Here is an 18,983-nt window from a genome sequence, read left to right on the forward strand (position 1 = left end):
ATTTTAATTATCTTCGCCTTCGTGCAATCCCCACTGGTGGTCAATCAAGTCATTCTGGCAGGTTACGTGCCAGTATAGCTCTTGCAATGAAGTGTACTGCTAAACGATCAATTCATTATAACGTCCATCCCGTTCCAACGGCTCGTGTTGCACGGGATATTCGGTCCGGTCATGAGCATAGTAGATTTGTGTTCTTGAGTTGTTCATCAGATTCGGCTCGTATTCATCGACGGCATCATAATCATACTCATCTTCAACAATCATGTTGTGGAGAATAATACACATCATCATGATGGATCGAAGAGCCTCAACATTAAACATTCAAACTGTAGCCCTGACAATCGCCCAAACGAGCTTGCAAGATACCAAAACAACGCTCGACATCCTTCCTACACCCCTCTTGACACTTTGCGAAGTGTTTTTCTTTTTCACTCTGTGGATATGGCACTGTTTTGACAAATGTTGACCACCTTGGGTAAATGCCATTTGCAAGGTAGTATGGTCCCTCGTATTTATTACCATTAACCTAATATGTGCATCTCGGCCCATTTCCTTGTAGCAGTTCGTCAAACACTGGAGATTGGGCAAGGAAATTTAGGTCATTTTGAGTTCCTGGAACACCAAAAAAAGCATGCTAAATCCATGTATCAAATGAAGCCACTACTTCCAAAATGATGCTTTTGGCTCCTTTTCTGTCCCAATAAGCTCTTTGCCACGCACTTGAACAGTTTTTCCAAGTCCAGTGCATGCAGTCGATGCTTCCAATCATTCCAGGGAAGACTTGCATCTTACCCTTCCTTAGAAGTCTTCGCATGTCCCTTGGCGTGGGTTTTCGAAGGTACTCATTAGTGTAGAGGGCTTCAATTGCAGAGCAAAACCGCATCAGGGACTCCAGAACAGTTGTTTTTCACATCCTTGCGATCTTATCCGCTTGATATGCAGATGCTCCATATGCAAGCATTCGCAAGGCATCCGTAATTTTTTGCTCAGGAAGAAGACCTAGAGCATGAAAAACATCCTCTTTTTGCACAAAGTATGGATCATGGTTCCAAACAGCATTCATGATTTTATCGAACAAACTTCGTTGCATTCTAAAACGACGTCTAAAAACATGATCAGGGAAAACACTGTTGGGAATAAAATAATCTTCCAAGAGATCTTTACCTTGTCTTTCCCTTCTTCTATCGATGTTTTCCGCACGTCTGGGTTTGGCTATTTGACCCACAGCTTCCATGATACGGTGGGAATGTGAGGCCCTCCGCCTTCTATGGTGATCATCCTCATCCTCCTCAATTGCGAAGGCCTCATCTCCACCTCCACCTTCGTCAAGATTAACCAATTCTTCCTATTATGCCAACAACCTTTTCTGCTGCTCTTGCAACTGTTTATACACTCTCCTTAAAGAAGACATTGCAAGAACTCAAGATCTGAAAACAATAAAGAAGGATTTTGAGCTAAAAAAAATGATTGAGTTTAGTGTGAGGATGGATGTAGGGATGTAGGGTTTATATGGACAAAAAAAGAAAAGATAAGGTTCTGGACAATGCCACGTGGCACTACATGATTGGTTGAAAATCTTATTGAAATCTTGGCTAAATTATTGTAAACAGGAAGTGACACGTGGCATGTCGGGATTGGTTGAAAATCTTATCAGAAATCTATCCACAAAATAGTACGTTCGGATAATGACACGTGGCGTGACAAGATTGCTTGAAAATCTTATCGAAATCTTGCCTATATTATTGTAAACAGGAAGTGACACGTGGCTTGTCGGGATTGGTTGAAAATCTTAGCGGAAATTTATTCACAAAATAGTATGTTCGGATAATGACACGTGGCATGAGGAGATTGGTTAAAAATCCTATCCGAAATTAAAACTATTTTTTTTAATTTATTATTTTATAAAAAAATTATTAATATTTTAAATGGACTAGGTGCCAGCGCATTTTGTAGGGGTGGAGATCGTTTGTGCCAGCACATTTTTAGACTGGGTGCCAGCACATTTTTTTAGGGGTGGAGGTGCTTTGGCCTATTACTGTTCATTAGGGTCTATTACTGTTCACTGAAGTGGATAAATGGGCTGGGTGCTGGCGCAAAGTCTTTAGGGGTGGAGTTGCTCTTAAGAACAATGCCAGTTCCTTGCGGCGCAGGCAAATGGCACACTAAACAACTTTAAAAAAAAAAAAAAAAAAAAAAACAATCCGTTGATCTTGGCCAACAGTGGCATGCCTAAACAAACTCATTGTTTTTACAAGAGAGCCTAAGGGCCTATTTAGGGCTTGACTAAGGCACCTTGTGGTAACAAGAGTTCACCACTCGCTTTCAGGGGCAAGTTGTGTGAGGATTATGTGTCCCAATAGATAGAGAAGGCCTCTTGCTCTATTTATAGGCAGTGCAGAAGAAGCAACCTCAATCATCTCGCTAAGCTTGAGCAATGGTAGATTAGTCATTTGGCACTAGTAGTAACTGCAATTTCTGGTTGGTGGCCTTCGACTGTCCCTTGAGGCGGTTTGCACTGAAAATGCTATACACAAAGGTACCAAATAAGGTACCAAAATTCAAGTGCCAATTCAACGAGTCATGCTACACATACCACACTTTTCATACCACATGTGTATCACCTCTCTAATAGGGGGAGGACCACCAACACATGTACGTCCCATCTCCATTAGAGAGGTGGTATGAAAATGTGATAAGAGTAGCTTTTTTATTAAACAACTAAGACTGGGCCGGGATGACTGAATTGGTTGAGGTCACTCTTGGCAGCGATCACAACGAAACGAAGTTCATAGGCTGCCCCCGCCAATTCAAACAGTCAGCACAATATTTAGGATCAATTGCATCCCAGATGACCATTTTCATATATATATATATAACCCCATCACTTAGGTTTACTTAAAAAATAAAAAATAAAATAAAATAAATAAATAACTTTTAATTGTGTCAAAAGACAAAAGAAGAGTTTTATTCAGAACCAACATGTTGGTTTATATCGAATAATACAGAAGAGACAAAAAGATGTTGGACTATAGTGAAATTCAGAAATTAGTGATTCATGGGAGGCAGCGTTAGGGTGTTTGTGGTGCTGATCTTTGAGGGTAATTTTAGAAGAAACATGGTGAAATTAGAAAAGGTTTAAATTTAAATTCTTAATAGAGTGTAGATAAAAATTGGGGTAAACTTAGATAAAAAGTGATTATGTGATCGTATTTCCAATGAAAAGATTGACTTAAAAAATATTGAAGTTTTATTAAAACATGTGTTAGGTTACATATTTGATTCTAGTCGTTTGATGTGTATTTAATTCAAATTCAAATTCCGTTTTTGTTTTAGAATGATGATAGACCCACCCCATTGTCTTATTTTCCCACCCATATTATAATTCACCCACTATAAAAAATTTAAAAACTAAAATCTCATTTCCACACCCACTATTATTCCTAAAATAGCCTTATATCACATCACCACCTCTTCATTGTACTTTTTGCACCCCAATCCTTCCCTCAACTTCCTTTAGTAGCAAAATCAGTTAATTGGTAGCCAAGGTTGTGAGTACGAGGACAAAGTAAGGAAGAAAGAGTAGCCCGTGAAGGACAACTAAGCCTCATCCCCTTATCATCCCATCCCTTTCCCGCTTCCGCCTCTATTTTCAACCTCGCCAACCCAAAATCCCTATTGAAATGATACAAGGGCAAAATTCCAGACCTACCCCATCTTCAAGTTTTAATTGTATCTGAGTATTAGAACATGAAATGAATTTTAGTGAAAAAATGACACAAGGGCAAAGGAAGCCTACAATGAGGCTACAATGAAAGTACTAGAACAACAACAACTTGAGTCATGGCTCGGTCGTGGCGGTTGAAGCTGAGGAGAGAGATGAAACGAAAGAGAGAAAACTGGAGACAAAGAGAGAGAGACGGTGAGGGAGAGAAAATGGGTAGGGTTTAAAAGTCTTTTTCTAGAAGGATAAACGTGTCTCTAATATTTTCATTAAAATGTGGGTGAAGAAATAAGATAATGAGGTGGGTTTATCAGCACTCTTGTTTTAATATTTAATGTATATTTTTATTCAGTATCGCCCACTAAATATTTTGAATTTATTAATTCAAATTTTAATTTACTAACTTTTTTTTATCTTCAATTATATTCTTATAAATGTGGAAATATCTCGATCCAGTATGTCCACCATGTCCACCTGGACACCCACATCAAGCTATGCTGATCGACAACAACATATAAGTTATCATGCTTGCATATCCATCATTTGAGTCTCCAACAATTATTCCAATAATACATATCCAATTTGACCTATGGACGAATTCGCAAGCATATAGTCTAAAAGGTGAAACGGCCGTAAAGTGATGGTGTTGTGGAAAGTGCGAGTAAATTAAAACCTAAAGTAACTAATACTAGAGTAAGCATATGAGCAGGGTATAGCCCTTATCACTCCGTTAATAGCATTTATATCGTAATGAGAAACATCATTCATATTAGCTTTTGCTAGAAATCCTCGTCATCACATGAACTCTACCACTAAAATCCTAGAGGAGCCAAGAATAAGGGTGAGTAGGCCTAAACATGGCTTGTCACATCAATGGATACAACAGATGATGGTCCCCACACATCACTACCAATTCTTTCAAAAGGTTTTACAGACTCATGATTTCTTGGTTCAAAGACTTGTCTAGACATTTTACCATTCAAACAGGAACTACAAATATGTTTATTTATATCACATGTGTAAGTAATATTGGAATTCGAAAGCATACTATTTAACTTCATTAGTAGGATTCCCAAGCCTATGACGCCACAAAAATGCCTTTATTAACTGTCCCATAAATTTTTTTGGTGTAGACTGCAGCAGTTCATTATACTTGAAGAACAACTGTTTGGAGATGTAATACAGGCCTCCACTACTCTTTCATCTCATGAGAATTGTCTTTGTTGCTTTGTCCTACACCCAAAAATTATACTCATCAAGGATTACATAAGATTTGTTATGCCTAAACAAAATGTAAATAGATAAAAGACTAGCAGCAAGTTCCGGAACATGCAAGACAGTATGGAGATGTAAAGGTTTTGAAGAAGTTTGAATTGAGGAAAAACCAGTATTCTTCACAGGAAGACACTCTCCACTTCTAACAGTTATCTTTTGATCCCCTCAAATGGTGTAATTAAGCTCAGATCTGCCATATCTCTTGCTATATGGTAGGTTGCTCCATTATCCATTAGCCATGCTTGACCGGTATTGCAATCTGGTGAAGCTTGTGCATTTATTACATTGATAGTTACTAGTGGCTGTGCTCCCTGAAAGGTATAATTGCTCCTATGAAAGCAATTGAGTACAACATGTCCTTGTTTGCCACAGATTTGGCATCCTAACAGATGCAGGCATTTGTTCGTTCATGTAGTAGCAGTTAGGAGTAGTGTGCATTCTCTTGCTACATATTTGACACTCTAGAATTATGTTAGACCTCTGCCCTTTCCATTCTATGAACCCCATAAAGATCCATCTTTATTTCCAATAGATGATCGATCAAAACTTCCATTATTTCTATTTGTAAAACAACCATAGTTGTTTCCAAAATTTTCTCCATTGCCTCCATCAAAACCTTGGCCTTGAGTTGTATCTAGGACCATTGTATCCCTCATTGTCTCTTTGAGAATGAAACTGTTGAGGTATATTTTTCCTTGAGTAAAGTGATCTCTAGAAGGGCCATTTCTATTTCCATTGAATCTTTGAGACTGTCCAACAAAACCATATCATTTATTTGATTGTTGTCCACCTTGAAAATTTCCTGGAAAGACATGTCCGTGGTAGAGTTGTCTGCTAGCTCCTATTATAGATGATTCACCTTGATGAAATTGTATATTAGCTCCAGCAATAGAGGATTCCCCTTGACAAAACATTCCAGTCATTGGAAATTGCATAAAGGTTTAAAGTTCTCCAACTATCTTATTTGCACTGAGTGGCTCTGCATGAAACTCTTTAAGAGTTATAGGAGATTCTCTATCAACTATTACAGTCCTCTTCATGTTATATTCAGAAGGTAACCCTGCTAGTGCAGCAACAATAAGATCATTATCTTATATGCTTTCAGCCAGCAACAAGTAACTGATCCTTTAGATTTTTCAATAGAATAAGGTACTTCTCAATTGAATCATCTCCCTTTTTAATGGCATAAAGTTCAGTCTTCAAGTGATTAATTTTGGCTCGAGATACAGTGGCATAACGATCAGATAGCTAAGTTCATGCTTCATATGCAGTCTTGCTACCAACAACATATTCAATTATTTCATCACCAAGTGTAGCAATTAACAGACCTAACAATGCTTTATCAGTTTTTATCTAGTCACGATGTGCCTGAGTAAGTTCTTTGGTAACCCCACTTTCTAGAGATATCACATATTTTGGAGGACAAACATTTGCACCCTCAAAATAGTCAAACAAAACTTATCCTTCTAGCATAGATTGAAATTGAAATGATCACTTTGCAAAGTTATCATCTTGCAAACGGATAGTGACCATGCCTAGTATACCATCAATTTGAAGAGGTGTAGAAGCCATTTGTATTATCAATGAAATAGTAATCAGATACTCAAGAAATCTCAAACATATACAATCGAATTTTCAATTTTTCAGATCAAATCACAAAAAAAAAACAAAAAAAAAATTCGAGATTCAAGATTCTATAGCTAATAATCAATCAAATTCAAAACTTTGCACAAAGATTTCACAACTTCACATATTTAAATCTTCTTGCCTTTAACAAGTTTCAAGATGCAAGTTTTCACACTCAACTATCAAACAAATAAGAATCAGCTTCATGTGTTAAAAAAATCATCAAAACACTGAAATATTTTGGAATAATTTAGCCAGATTCAGCTCAAATTCAAGAAAAATCACACTTGAGATTGATCACTGATAAGAAATTGAAGATCCTACCGCATTGATGCAGATCACAAAGCTCACATATCCTTCAGAAATCAGCCTATTTCACCTCACATCCCAGGTAAAAGACAAACTTGAGCTAGATACCATATTAACAATCCAACAATAGTGAAGAAATGAAGAAAACTCAGAGTTGCAGTAATGGAAGTTGAAGCGATACTAGAGAGAAAGATGGATGTTTCTGAATATTACAATGTATAAGAAGATATTTACACTTGTGACTTTACTACTATTTATAGTAACTAGGAAACTTAATAGCCAAGTAAGCTCCTAACTACCTAACAATCCAAAGCATAGGATTGTGACACTTTTCCTATATATTTGTGTCCCAAGTTAGGGTATGTTTGGAATTGCAAAAACCACTTTCAAATAATCAAAACGTGTTTGGAAGCGTTCGACATAAATAACTAGCAATGTTTACGAGTTATGAAGACCATATTTAGCTATCTTCTGGAAGCACTAGAAAGTAATATTTCAAAGCATTTGGATTCCTGAAAAAAGTTAAGGTTCCACCATAGAACTAATTGGCAATATGGAGACTAGCTCAACTTACTTATGAGCACATGTAAGGTCTCTCCTCCCATTCATTCTCAACAATTTTTAGTTATTTTTTGTTATACTTGTTATAAAAAGTGCTTCGAGCATAACTGCTTTATGTTTGTGAGAGATTTTCGAATGAGCACTTGGTAGGTACTTCTTCAAAACGCACGGCAAAAAAACACTTTTTGTATACACAGGCAATCCATGTAGCATTACTTGCACCCAATAAACAAGCATATCTATGAGAAAACATATGATGGAATGTATCTGAAAAAATAGCTTGTCAGCTATCCATAAATACTGAGATACAAATCAGAGGTGCCATGACCGTAATGTAATCCACGACTGGCTTCTCACTGCTAAAAACATGCCCCAAAACGTAGCAGCGGTAGAAGACAGTTGTGCTCATAATAATTGCCTCAGAGAGTGATAGAAACATTGTGGCCCATACTGTAACGACCCGTCCCGGAGTTTACAGAACGTTGAGGGCAATTTTGTAAATTCACTTTGATTGGGAGATATTTTGTCATGTTTGCTTTTTGGTCTTAATTGGTGTGCCCAAAGGGGGCCCACCCTTTTGGTTTTGTCAACTGCGAAGTATCTGTGAGTGGACCATTTCCAAAATGCATGATTTTATTATTAGAAATGCATACATGAAAAGCATGATTTTATGACTACATTTTATGAAATGTTTATAAGTAAATCAGATTTACGCTTTATGAAATATCATGCTTTATTGAATTTATGTTCTTTGAAATATTTATGCTTATATATACTTATGAACATGGTGATGATGTTTTGTGCTAGAACACTCCTATGGATTTATGATATGATGTTTGAGTTATTGAGCTTTGATGAGATATATTTTGGAAAGACTATGTTCATGATTTTTTGTGCTTACTTAGTGGTTATTCATACTATGTGCCTTTGGGCACATGATACTTATATATGGTTTTGGTCAGGTGATGAAGAGCCTTTGCACGAATGATATTTATATATGGCTTCGGTCAGGTGATGAAGGGCCTTCGGGGGAATGATACTTATATATGGCTTCGGTTGGGTGATTAAGGGTCTTCTGGCGAATGATGATACCACTATTGAGCACACTATATGTGATATAAAAGGTTTTATGACATGCTAGGGTTTTCGAAAAACTAATTACTTATTATGCTATATGAGTTTTCTAAACCTGGGGGTCAGTACGTTGATGAAAGACTGTTTTAGTATTACTTGTATATAAACTTGATCCATTCATGTTTTGTTTTGTGCCCCCCCTCAAGACTTAGAATCGAGGTGTACAATCCAAGCGTCAAGGCATTCCCACATCGTATCTTCGAGTCCTCTTGGCATAGGACCCATTTCTTTGTTCGTACAGTTTTATAATATTCCTTTTACAATGTTCTGGATTAGTTGTATGTTCTGAACAGGTTCCACAATTGCATATTCATTATAGTTAAATTTATGAGTTTTATTTATATTCGTTCTTTCTTCATAGTTCTCTTGCATGTTAGTATGGCTTCGTCACATTCGGGTGTCAGCCAGCACGTGTCTACCCTGGTGTTTGGAAGATATCGGGGTCGGGCGTGTCAATTTGGTATTAGAGCATAGATTGTTAAGAGCATACTTAGGATCTTCGATTACTGTTGTAGTGTGTTTGGTACCATTCTATGCAGTTATGCAAACCTTTTCCTATCTGAATTGTCACATTCTGTTTGAAGTACAAATTTCATGTCGAGATTATGCCTCATCGGTGACGAAATGGATTGTTGGACGACTTTCAACAATGGACCAATACTCTGCGACATGCGTTCCCTAGGAATGGCAGGCAGAGTCGAATTTACATTAAAGTGACGTGAAATAGAAAAATCTCAGCAAGAGAAAGTCTAGTTAAGACCAGCTGATGGTCCAAAAATGTTATGTTACTATGCGACATGCGTGTCCTAGGAATGGCGGGCTGAGTCAGATCTACATAGAAGTGTTGTGAAACAGAAAAATCTTAGTGGGATATAGTTTGGATAAGACTAGCTGAAGATCTAAAACGATGATATTACTCTGTGATATGCGCTCCCTAGGATTGGCGAGCATAGTCATATATATATGGAAATTTCTTGAAATATCTGAAGTTTATGTTGGAGAAAGTAAGGAAGCACCAGTTGTAAGCATAGTTTAACAAGTGTTAGTTTGGTGGGATTGAACCAATGTTCTCGAATTTGTCATTCCGATTGAGGAAATTTGTGTGGACCCTTAGAACAAATCTCGGCAATTGTTCTATCGGTAACCTTCTTACTTACTCCAACAATGAGGTCAAGATCATTAAATATCGACAGTTAGATGTACACTAAATTCTTCAAACGTTGTTTTTCTTTAGATTAGATACTTTTCTTGGGAGACTCCTTTGTAGCAGATGTCATTCTTATCAATTTCCGAAAAGGTTGTGACCGTTGGAAATTGAAATCCTCACAAGGTGTTGTGAAATATGAAATATCTTTGGTCTTGTCATTTTCTGTCGGCAGTTAACGATTCTTTGTGCTATTAATTTCTGGCTAGGTAGCAAGTCAATCTTGTTTAAGATGTTGGAGGTGAATGAAGTTTTTGACAACAGAAGTATTATCACACTTGATCATTGTTTTTACACTTTTCGGTGATATCGATAAATTTTGAATGTTACGGTGATGTTTTATTAAATGTTTGGGTATACGCTGATGCAACATGACCAAGTAATGCATGTGCCTCTTGACGGTTAGAACCGTATGAAGTGAACTACCTTATCTTTTACCTTGAGCCAATGGTTACCGTCATACTTGAAAATCTAATGACACCCTTTCTTTGTAGAAATTTTGTGGTACAAAGGTTGGGAACATAAATTTTTGGTGTTTGGAACATCGTCTTACTCATGCTTCCATCCCTGCTTTTCTCGACGTTAGTGGTGAGTTTTAAGCCACTGGTTTTACATCCTTCTCATATTTGGGTTGTTTTCTAATGTAGCATGGGAAGGTCATCGCCTATGCTCCTAGACATCTCAAACCTCACGGAAGGAATTATCTTATTCATGACCTAGAGCTAGTAACAATTTCCCTTGCTGTAAAATTTGGCGATATTTTCTCTACAGCAAAAAGTATTGCATCCTTTCTGACCAAAGAAGTTGTAGTGTGTTTTCACACAAAATGAGTTGAGTTTGAGATGGGAGTGGTGGATGGAACTCATCGGTGATCTTGTTTGCACTTTTGAGTACCATCTTGGTTAGTTAAATGTCATAGCTGATGTTGTTAGTCGGAAATCCCATGGACAACTTACCTCTATCCGAGCTATCCATGTCCCACTATCGTTTTCTCTTTGAGAATTGGCTTTACTTTGGCTTCCGATCCACGGTGAGTGTTGTCGGATGACATGAGAAGGGATTTGAAAGTCTGAGGAGTTAGAACTCTGTTGATAAGAAAAAAATTGTTCTTGCTTAAGGGTAAGGAGGCTATGAAAAAGGAAAATTCTTTATGAGGTTCAAATTTCAATGTATGCTATGCATGCTGACAGTACTAAATTGTACCACTGTTTTCGTCCATTTTATTATTGGTATTGTATGAATGGGATATCGATGAATATGTGAGTAGCGTCTGATTTACTGGTAAGTGAAAGCTATGAGATGGAAGCCTTCAGGCTTATCTCAATTTCTTTTTATTCCTGTTTGGAGGTGGGAAGAAGTTCCCATGGTTGTCTTTCTTGGGTTATCAGGGACCCACTGAGGATGTGAATGGAAATTGGTGAATGTCACCATAGATTTCTTGTACAAACCACCTTGTACACATGGAGACTATGACGACGTTTCAGTATTTATTGATCAACTTACTCGTCATTTTATCTACCAGCCTGTGAGGACTATACTTCAATCACTTGGCATAATTCTTCAGTCTAGACTTTGTTAGACCGACGTCTCGATTAACATCAATTTGGACCGTAATCCCAGATTCATCTCCTGGTACTAGAAGGCATTCTAGTCAACTACGAGTTCATGTTTACCCTAAAACACTTCGTATCATTTCTAAGAAAATAGACTGTTCAGGAAAACCATTGAGATTCGAAAGTTTTAGCTGAGACCATCAGTCATTCAATCACCCATTATCACCCTATTGAGCGAATCATTACTACTAGTGATTGAATATCCCTGAGATTATCGTTGTAATAGTTGTTGTGAATACTGGAATGGGAAAAAGGTCTAAGCTACAACCTATCAGATTATTTTAAAGTACCGATCGAGTCGAGTCCACGCTTAACCATTTCAACTTGCCACCACACAATCAAGTTAGGTACATACACATGTTCTTGCATCAAAGCTACGCATTCAGTCCAGTTATCTTATACTTTAGATTTGTTGGACTTGTTTTGACCCTTAAATTCTTGAGTGTTTTGTTAGCCTTCTCGGCAGAGCCATTTGCTAAATCCGAGAGAAATTTTCAATGAATCAACTCAGTTAGGCTTTGTGAATCACATTATTCGGTTATAAGGTGTGCTATCATTATTGTACCTTATCGTGATGCGCATTTCACTTCTAAGTCTTGTGAAGCTTTCTTGAAGGCCATAGGTACTAAGTTATTGTCCAATACTGCATTTCATTCTCAAATTGTTAGACAGGCTAAACAAGCTTTCTAGACCTTGGAGGACGTGTTATGTTTATTCGTTTTATGGTTTCGACATGATTTGAATTTGCACTGATCTCTTTTGGAGTTGTTTACGACGATAGTTTTTAATTTTGATTTGGGTATGGCACTATTTGAGACATAGTATGAGAGATTCTACCGGCAACACTTGTTAGATAGAAAAGTATTGTGAAACTGGTATTTTAAGGATCTAAATTCGATATGGGAAACTGTATGCTTCAAATGATGTCACCTTGGAGTTGGACAAAATGATAATTTTGTGCACTTGGGAAATTACTACTTGTTTATCGAGACAACAATGTGTTATCGATATTGCGGGCTACAGACTATAATATCGATGGCTTATTCATTGGGTTCGTTAAGAAAGTGGGCAGGTAGACCTGTCTACGGTAGTTGATACTGATTAGTTATTGTTTGGGCTCAACCCAAAGACACAAACACCTATTTTTAGGGTACATGGCGTTACGAATGCTTGGGCGAGACCCATTTTCTTTTTCGGTTTTAATTCTTAGTGCAAGTATTTTAAGATACTTTATTATAATTATATATATTTGTATTTTTGACGTTACAAATGTTTGGGTGAGTCTTTTCCACTTTCAGTTTTAAGTTCAATACGAGTTTTCAGCTTCTATGTTAGTACATATCTATTTTGACGTTATCTTCTTATGCGTACATATTTTTGACCTTATGTTATTATATATTTTCGACTTTATATCTTTATAAAGTATGATTTTCCTTTTATACTGATGGGGGAAAAAGTTATGAGCTTGCAGACATGAAAAATGAATCATTGGAACCCGATTGCGATGGTGTGGCATATTCTCTTTGATGCAACCGCTCTGAATTGATTTCTTCTTTATATATATATATATATATATTCTTCTTCCTATCTTCGAGTTTTTTTTTTATGTATAGCAAGTTATTTCAAATTTCAGGGATGAAATTTTCTTAACGGGGGTAGATTGTAAAAACTCGTCTTGAAGTTTACAGAATGTCGAGGGCAATTTTGTAAATTCACTTTGATTGGGAGATATTTTGTCATGTTTGCTTTATGGTCTTAATTGGTATGCTCAAGGGGGGCCCACTCTTTTGGTTTTGTCCATGGCCCTCTCCTTCTTGTCCTCTCCCTTTCTCCATGTATTCCACCTAAAAGTCTCACAGCTCTCTCTCTTAAACTCCCCCAGCTATCTCTTTCTCTCATTCTCTACAAACTGAGTTCACACCACCCTCGCCGGAGCGGCGAGCACACCCACCATAACCTTAGGCTAGTCACGAACCACTGCCATGTTGGCCTTTCCCTCACTCTTTACTTTTATCTCTCACTTCTTCCTCGACAAGCACCGAGATGGTGCAATGGGGAACTCCGGCAAGTTCTACCTTTTCTTGACTACGTCAGACTCGAAATACCATTGCTTCTTCTTCCTTTTCAACGTCTTGGTTGGTTTTAAAAACTATAGGTATGCCTTGTTGATGTTTTGTGATAGAAAACAACTCAGGGAGACTTTCCTAATTTTTAAAAGAGAACTCGAAACTTCCAAGCCATTTTTTGGCCAACTTCGGCCACCACACGGCTCCAAATTGGTACAAATATCTTCTTCTCTTTCTTAGCTTCATTTTCATAGCTTGTACGTCGAAAATGGTGAAACAATGAGCTCGAACGGAGCTCTAGAAGCTCTGCTTAGATTTTGGCCGACCTGCAACCTGAAACTAGGTCGACCCGACCTAAACCCAAAACCTAAATTTAAAATTAGATTCGAACTCAGCCCAAAACCCAACTGAGTAACCAAGCCTAACTCAGTGACCCAAAACCTAGATCCAACCTCGGTTCTACCCGACCTGGACCGGTTTTTAGTTTCCAGGTCAGCGCTTGGGTTCTTATGTCGGTCCGTGCGTGGGCGCTGCCATAGCCGGCGCATAGACCCCATGGCCTTCACCGGAGGTACTGTGCTCCGCTGCCATCCACGGCGATGCCGACAACTTTCTGGCCAACTTTCCAAGGACTCAACTTGGCATGTGCGGTGGTGCGTGGCCTCCCGGGCCGTCATCCCATGACAACTCATGCAGTGACGTGTAGGGTACCCGAGGTCCCCCCTTAGGTTTTCGACGACCTGAATCCGTTTACGACATCCGTTTTCCAAATTCAATCATTTTAGTATAGTTTAATTAAGTTCTCCATTTATGTGCTTAGGTGCATTTGTTTGTGGCGTTTTCGTCTTCTCTAGTTTGCACGACTCCTTGATGGTGGAGTATCTGTGAGTGGACCCTTTCCAAAATGCATGATTTTATGATTAGAAATGCATACATAAAAAGCATGATTTTATGACTACGTTTTATGGAACATCTATGAGTAAATCGGATTTACACTTTATGAAATATCAAGCTTTATTGAATTTACGCCTTTGAAATATTTATGATTATATATACTTATGAACATGGTGATGATGTTTTGAGCTAGAACGCTCCTATGGATTTATGATATGATGTTTGAGCTATTGAGCTCTGATGAGATATACTTTGGAAAGATTAAGTTCATGATTTTTTGTGCTTACTTAGTGGTTATTCATACTATGTGCCTTCGGGTGAATGATACTTATATATGGATTCAGTCGGCTAATGAAGGGCCTTTGGGCAAATGATGAAAGGCTTTGGGGCAAATGATACTTATATATGGCTTTAGTCGAGTGATGAAGGGCTTTCGAGGGAACGATACTTATATATGACTTCAGTTGGGTGGTTAAAGGTCTTCGGGTGAATGATGATACAACTACTAAGCACACTATATATGATATATGTTTTATGAAATGTTTTATGGCATGCTAGGGTTTTCTGAAAACTTATTACTTATTATGTTGTATGAGTTTTCTAAACTTGGGGGTTAGTACGTTGATGAATAACTGTTTTTAGTATTACTTATATATAAACTTGGTCCACTCATGTTTTGTTTTACGCCCTTCTCAGGACTTAGAATCGAGGTGTACAATCTCGGTGTCAAGGCACTCCCGCATTGTATCTTCAAGTTCTCTCAGCGTAGGACCCATTCCTTTGTTCGTACAGTTTTATAATATTCCTTTTACAATGTTTTGGATTAGTTGTATGCTTTGAACATGTCCCATAATTTCATATTCATTACAGTTAAATTTACGAGTTTTATTTATGTTCGTTCTTTCTTCGTAGTTCTCTTGCATGTTAGTATGGCTTCGTCACCATCGGGTGTCGGCCATCAGGTGCCTACCCTAGTGTTTGGAGGATATTGGAGTCAGGCGTGTCACATATAGCCATTCAAGCTGCTTATGGATTTCCAGCTCATAATTCTTTCGACACCCAAATACTATAAAAAAAGTTGATGTTTAGGTTTACTTCAGTTATTACTTCTAGGCCCCAAGCATTAAAACACACTATTAATATGCAATCCTATTTAGGTTTGAGCGCTACTCGAGCAGTCTTGAGGGGTGTTCAAATATTGCTTGAGGAGTCATACATATATTGATCTAAAATACAAAATGCACTTAAAAATAACATGATGAGAGTGGTACCTTGCAGCAGCTTCGAATCCATATGATATAGTGAAGTGCAATGTAGAGATTGTAAGGCTGTATAACCACAAAGCATACTATCGGATCACACGACCACCATTTAAGATTATATTTTTGCCGAAACAATGCAAATTAAGATATAAAAGTACACAAAAAATAAATAAGGTCAAGACATTTTGCATTTAATCCATTCAAATATACAAAATCCAAGGAACCATATGATTAAAATAAATGAAAATATGATCAGATCATGCTGCAGGCTTCTCCTTCACAGCCCAAACTTAGGTGGTCCTTGGAGGGCCTCACAACCACTTAGCCAAGGTTCGGGTGGTCTCAGGACCATCCAGGTCCCTTAATGGATTTGTCCTCCTTCGTGTCATACAAGAATACTTTACTATTGAATATAATGGCTTGATTGACAGCCAACTCACTGTCAAATGGATTGCCAGTTCACTGTTCAACTTAATAGAAAATATGCTAGCTCAGCTTTATGGTTACAAAGGATTGGATGATGTATCAATAAGTTAGTTGGTTAGTTAGTTATACAGCTTGCTAGCCAAGCTATGTGCTTGATATATAGTAGTGTAAACATAGACTGTGTAACTCATTCATTCATAAATTAATACAAACAGTTTATTCATTTGTCTCTCTCAATATTCATTTCTGAAAGCTAGTATCAATTTCTGGTTTTCAGAGTTCATCATTTTTGGTTCTTTGATATTGTTATCATGACATCAATCGCCTAGGACAGTCTTTCGCCAGCTTTTCCCTTGAGTTTTCTCGTATTGAAGGTTCAGTTTGCGATCGCTGAAATTTTTTTGGCATATAAGTTCGTTCTTTTGGGTTGCTGGTATTTTCATTCTTCGATTCATCAAAATTCTTGAATTTTGTGTACATGATCTATTTGATTGTATGTGTAAATGAGGTATATGATTGTTGTGAGGAGTTAAAAAGGCCGATGCCAATTCTTGTTTTTTGTGTAATGATGTATGTGATTGTTATGAGGAATTAAAAAGGTCGATGCCAATTCCTGATAATTGTTGAAATGCTCTTAATTGTTCAAGATTGTTGATTCTTGCCACTTCATAAAAGACCAAAGCCAAAAGTGATGTTATACTCTCTGTTAATTAAGATTTAGGTCATAAGTGTTTGTTTTGTATCCATTACAATGGTTGTGAATTCAGTCAAGATTGAGGGGTTACTTGGTATGATCATAGTCAAATTGCAAGAAGATAACTTTGTAAAGTAGAGTTACCAGTTTCAATCAGTTATTAGAAGGTATGATTTGTTCGATTACTTCAATGGGGAATCCCAGTGTCCACTAAAGTATTGTAATAACTCATGAAAGTGGTGTCACAAAAGAAATTACACAGGCTTATAAGCAATGGATTTAGAAAGATACGGTTTTGCTGAGTTTGCTCATTGCTACATGAACGGATGAAGCAAGGATCATATGATAGGCTACATAACTGCTCAAGAGGGTTAAGAAAGTTTACAAGAAAGATTTGCATTTGTTTTTATTGTGAGGATAAATTAGTTAAAGACTGAATTTCACACTGCACAAAAAATGTCTGATTCAATGGACAAATTCTTACTGAGATTGAAGGTTATTAAGGATGAGTTGGTATCTACATGGGAGAAAATCACTGAGAATGGTTTGATGATTGATGTGCTGTCAGGATTACCACCAGAATTTGAAGTCATAAAGACCATCATTCTTGCAAGGGAAACATCCATCTCTTTGAAAGATTTCATAGCTCATAATAGTCTTGCTGGGTTAATGTATGCCATGTATATAAATAGTGAATCATCAAATGCACAAGGTATTCAAGGTGGTTACTAGAATTTTTTGCAACGAGAGAGTTCCAACTCACAAAGATTTCATGGAGGTTTCAATGGTGGGTTTGGGTTTGTTGGAAATAGTGGAAGACCTTTTCAATTACAATAGAGATTAAATTTCAATAACATAAGGTTCAATGGAAACAACAATAACTCAAGAACTTATTCCAACTTTAGAAACATGGTTCTATGATTGTAATGGGTCTAATAATAACACCAAGCGGTCTCAGAATCAATATGGTAGTTCTAATAATTTTTCTAGTGGAAGTGGATTTAAGCAATGAAGCAACTAAAATGAGAATACAAATTAAAAGTCTTCTGGTTCTCCTGAATGTATCTCAAAGAGGTCACACATTGCACCAAATTGTTTTTACAAGACTGGTAATGATCAAGCTACTAGAAAGCCAACTGTTTGTTAAATTTGTGGAAAGAAAAGCCATACTGCTCTACAATGCCATCATAAGAATAAGTATTCCTATCATGGGTCTCCTCCACCTCCATCACTCACTTAGTCATCTATTGGAATGGCAGCTCAATCATCCAATACAACTCAAATGGCTTAGAATGTCCATGGACAACAAATCTTGAACATCTTAACATGTCACTCCTTATAATGGTGAAGCTAAAATTACCATGGGCAATGTAAAAGTTTGAATGTCAAGAATAATGGTATATCCAAACTTATTATAGATAATCATACATTTGTATTAAATAATGTGTTGTATGTTCTTCATTTTGCAATGATTTTGTTATCAGTTAAGAAATTATGTAGAGATGATGGTTGTTGGTTCATGTGTTATGATTTAGTGTTTTTTTTATACAAGACAAGGTAACTCGAGTGATTTTGTACGAAGGAAAGAGTAATAATAGGCATATTGTTCAAGATACCAGTTTAAGTGTTCAAAAGTTCATTTGTTGCAAAGTTAGATAATTATGCTGCATTTCTTGGAAAGAAAGTAAGAGTCTCAATTTAGCCTTAAAAGTTAGCATTAAAAGTTTGGGCATCTATTTGAGGAAGTATTATTTATAATGTTGAAGAATGTAGGTGTATTAGTTAGTAGTGATTCTTGCCTCTCAAATTTATGGTAAAATGTGTAAATTGTCATTTTCTGTAAAAACAAGTTAGGAAAACATTCATGTTTGAAAAGATACAGTCAGATGTATAAGGTCCACCTCTTTAGAAATCTATAGAAGGGTATATGTATTATGTGAGTTTTGTAGATGATTACTCAAATTTATATGGATTTTCCCAATGATAAATAAATCAGATGTGTTCCAAATTTTTGCCAAGTTTCATGCTTTTGTCATTACTCAGCTTAATACTTAAATTAAATGTCTACAATATGATGGAGGTGGGGAGTATCTGAATAAAATGATGAAGAATTTCTTGGATCATAAGGGCATCATACATCAGGTATCATGTCCTCACAACCTCAGCAAAATGGACTTGCTAAGAGAAAGCATAGGTAT

The 18,983-nt window shown here is 37.0% G+C and overlaps 1 long non-coding RNA gene across 1 annotated transcript; it reads right to left on the reverse strand.

The window, feature by feature from the left end:
* Positions 1–4,470: 4,470 nt before the first annotated feature.
* Positions 4,471–7,138, reverse strand: LOC148689721 (uncharacterized). Its single transcript, XR_015958818.1, has 2 exons — positions 6,947–7,138; positions 4,471–4,954 (listed from the first exon to the last, which is right to left on the reverse strand). It is a non-coding gene; the product is annotated as an uncharacterized LOC148689721 (long non-coding RNA).
* Between the last annotated feature and the right edge of the window lie 11,845 nt (positions 7,139–18,983).

This window comes from Pyrus communis, chromosome 17 (assembly GCF_041283825.1).
Source record: "Pyrus communis isolate YQ-2024b chromosome 17, ASM4128382v1, whole genome shotgun sequence".
Taxonomy (NCBI): Eukaryota; Viridiplantae; Streptophyta; class Magnoliopsida; order Rosales; family Rosaceae; genus Pyrus; species Pyrus communis.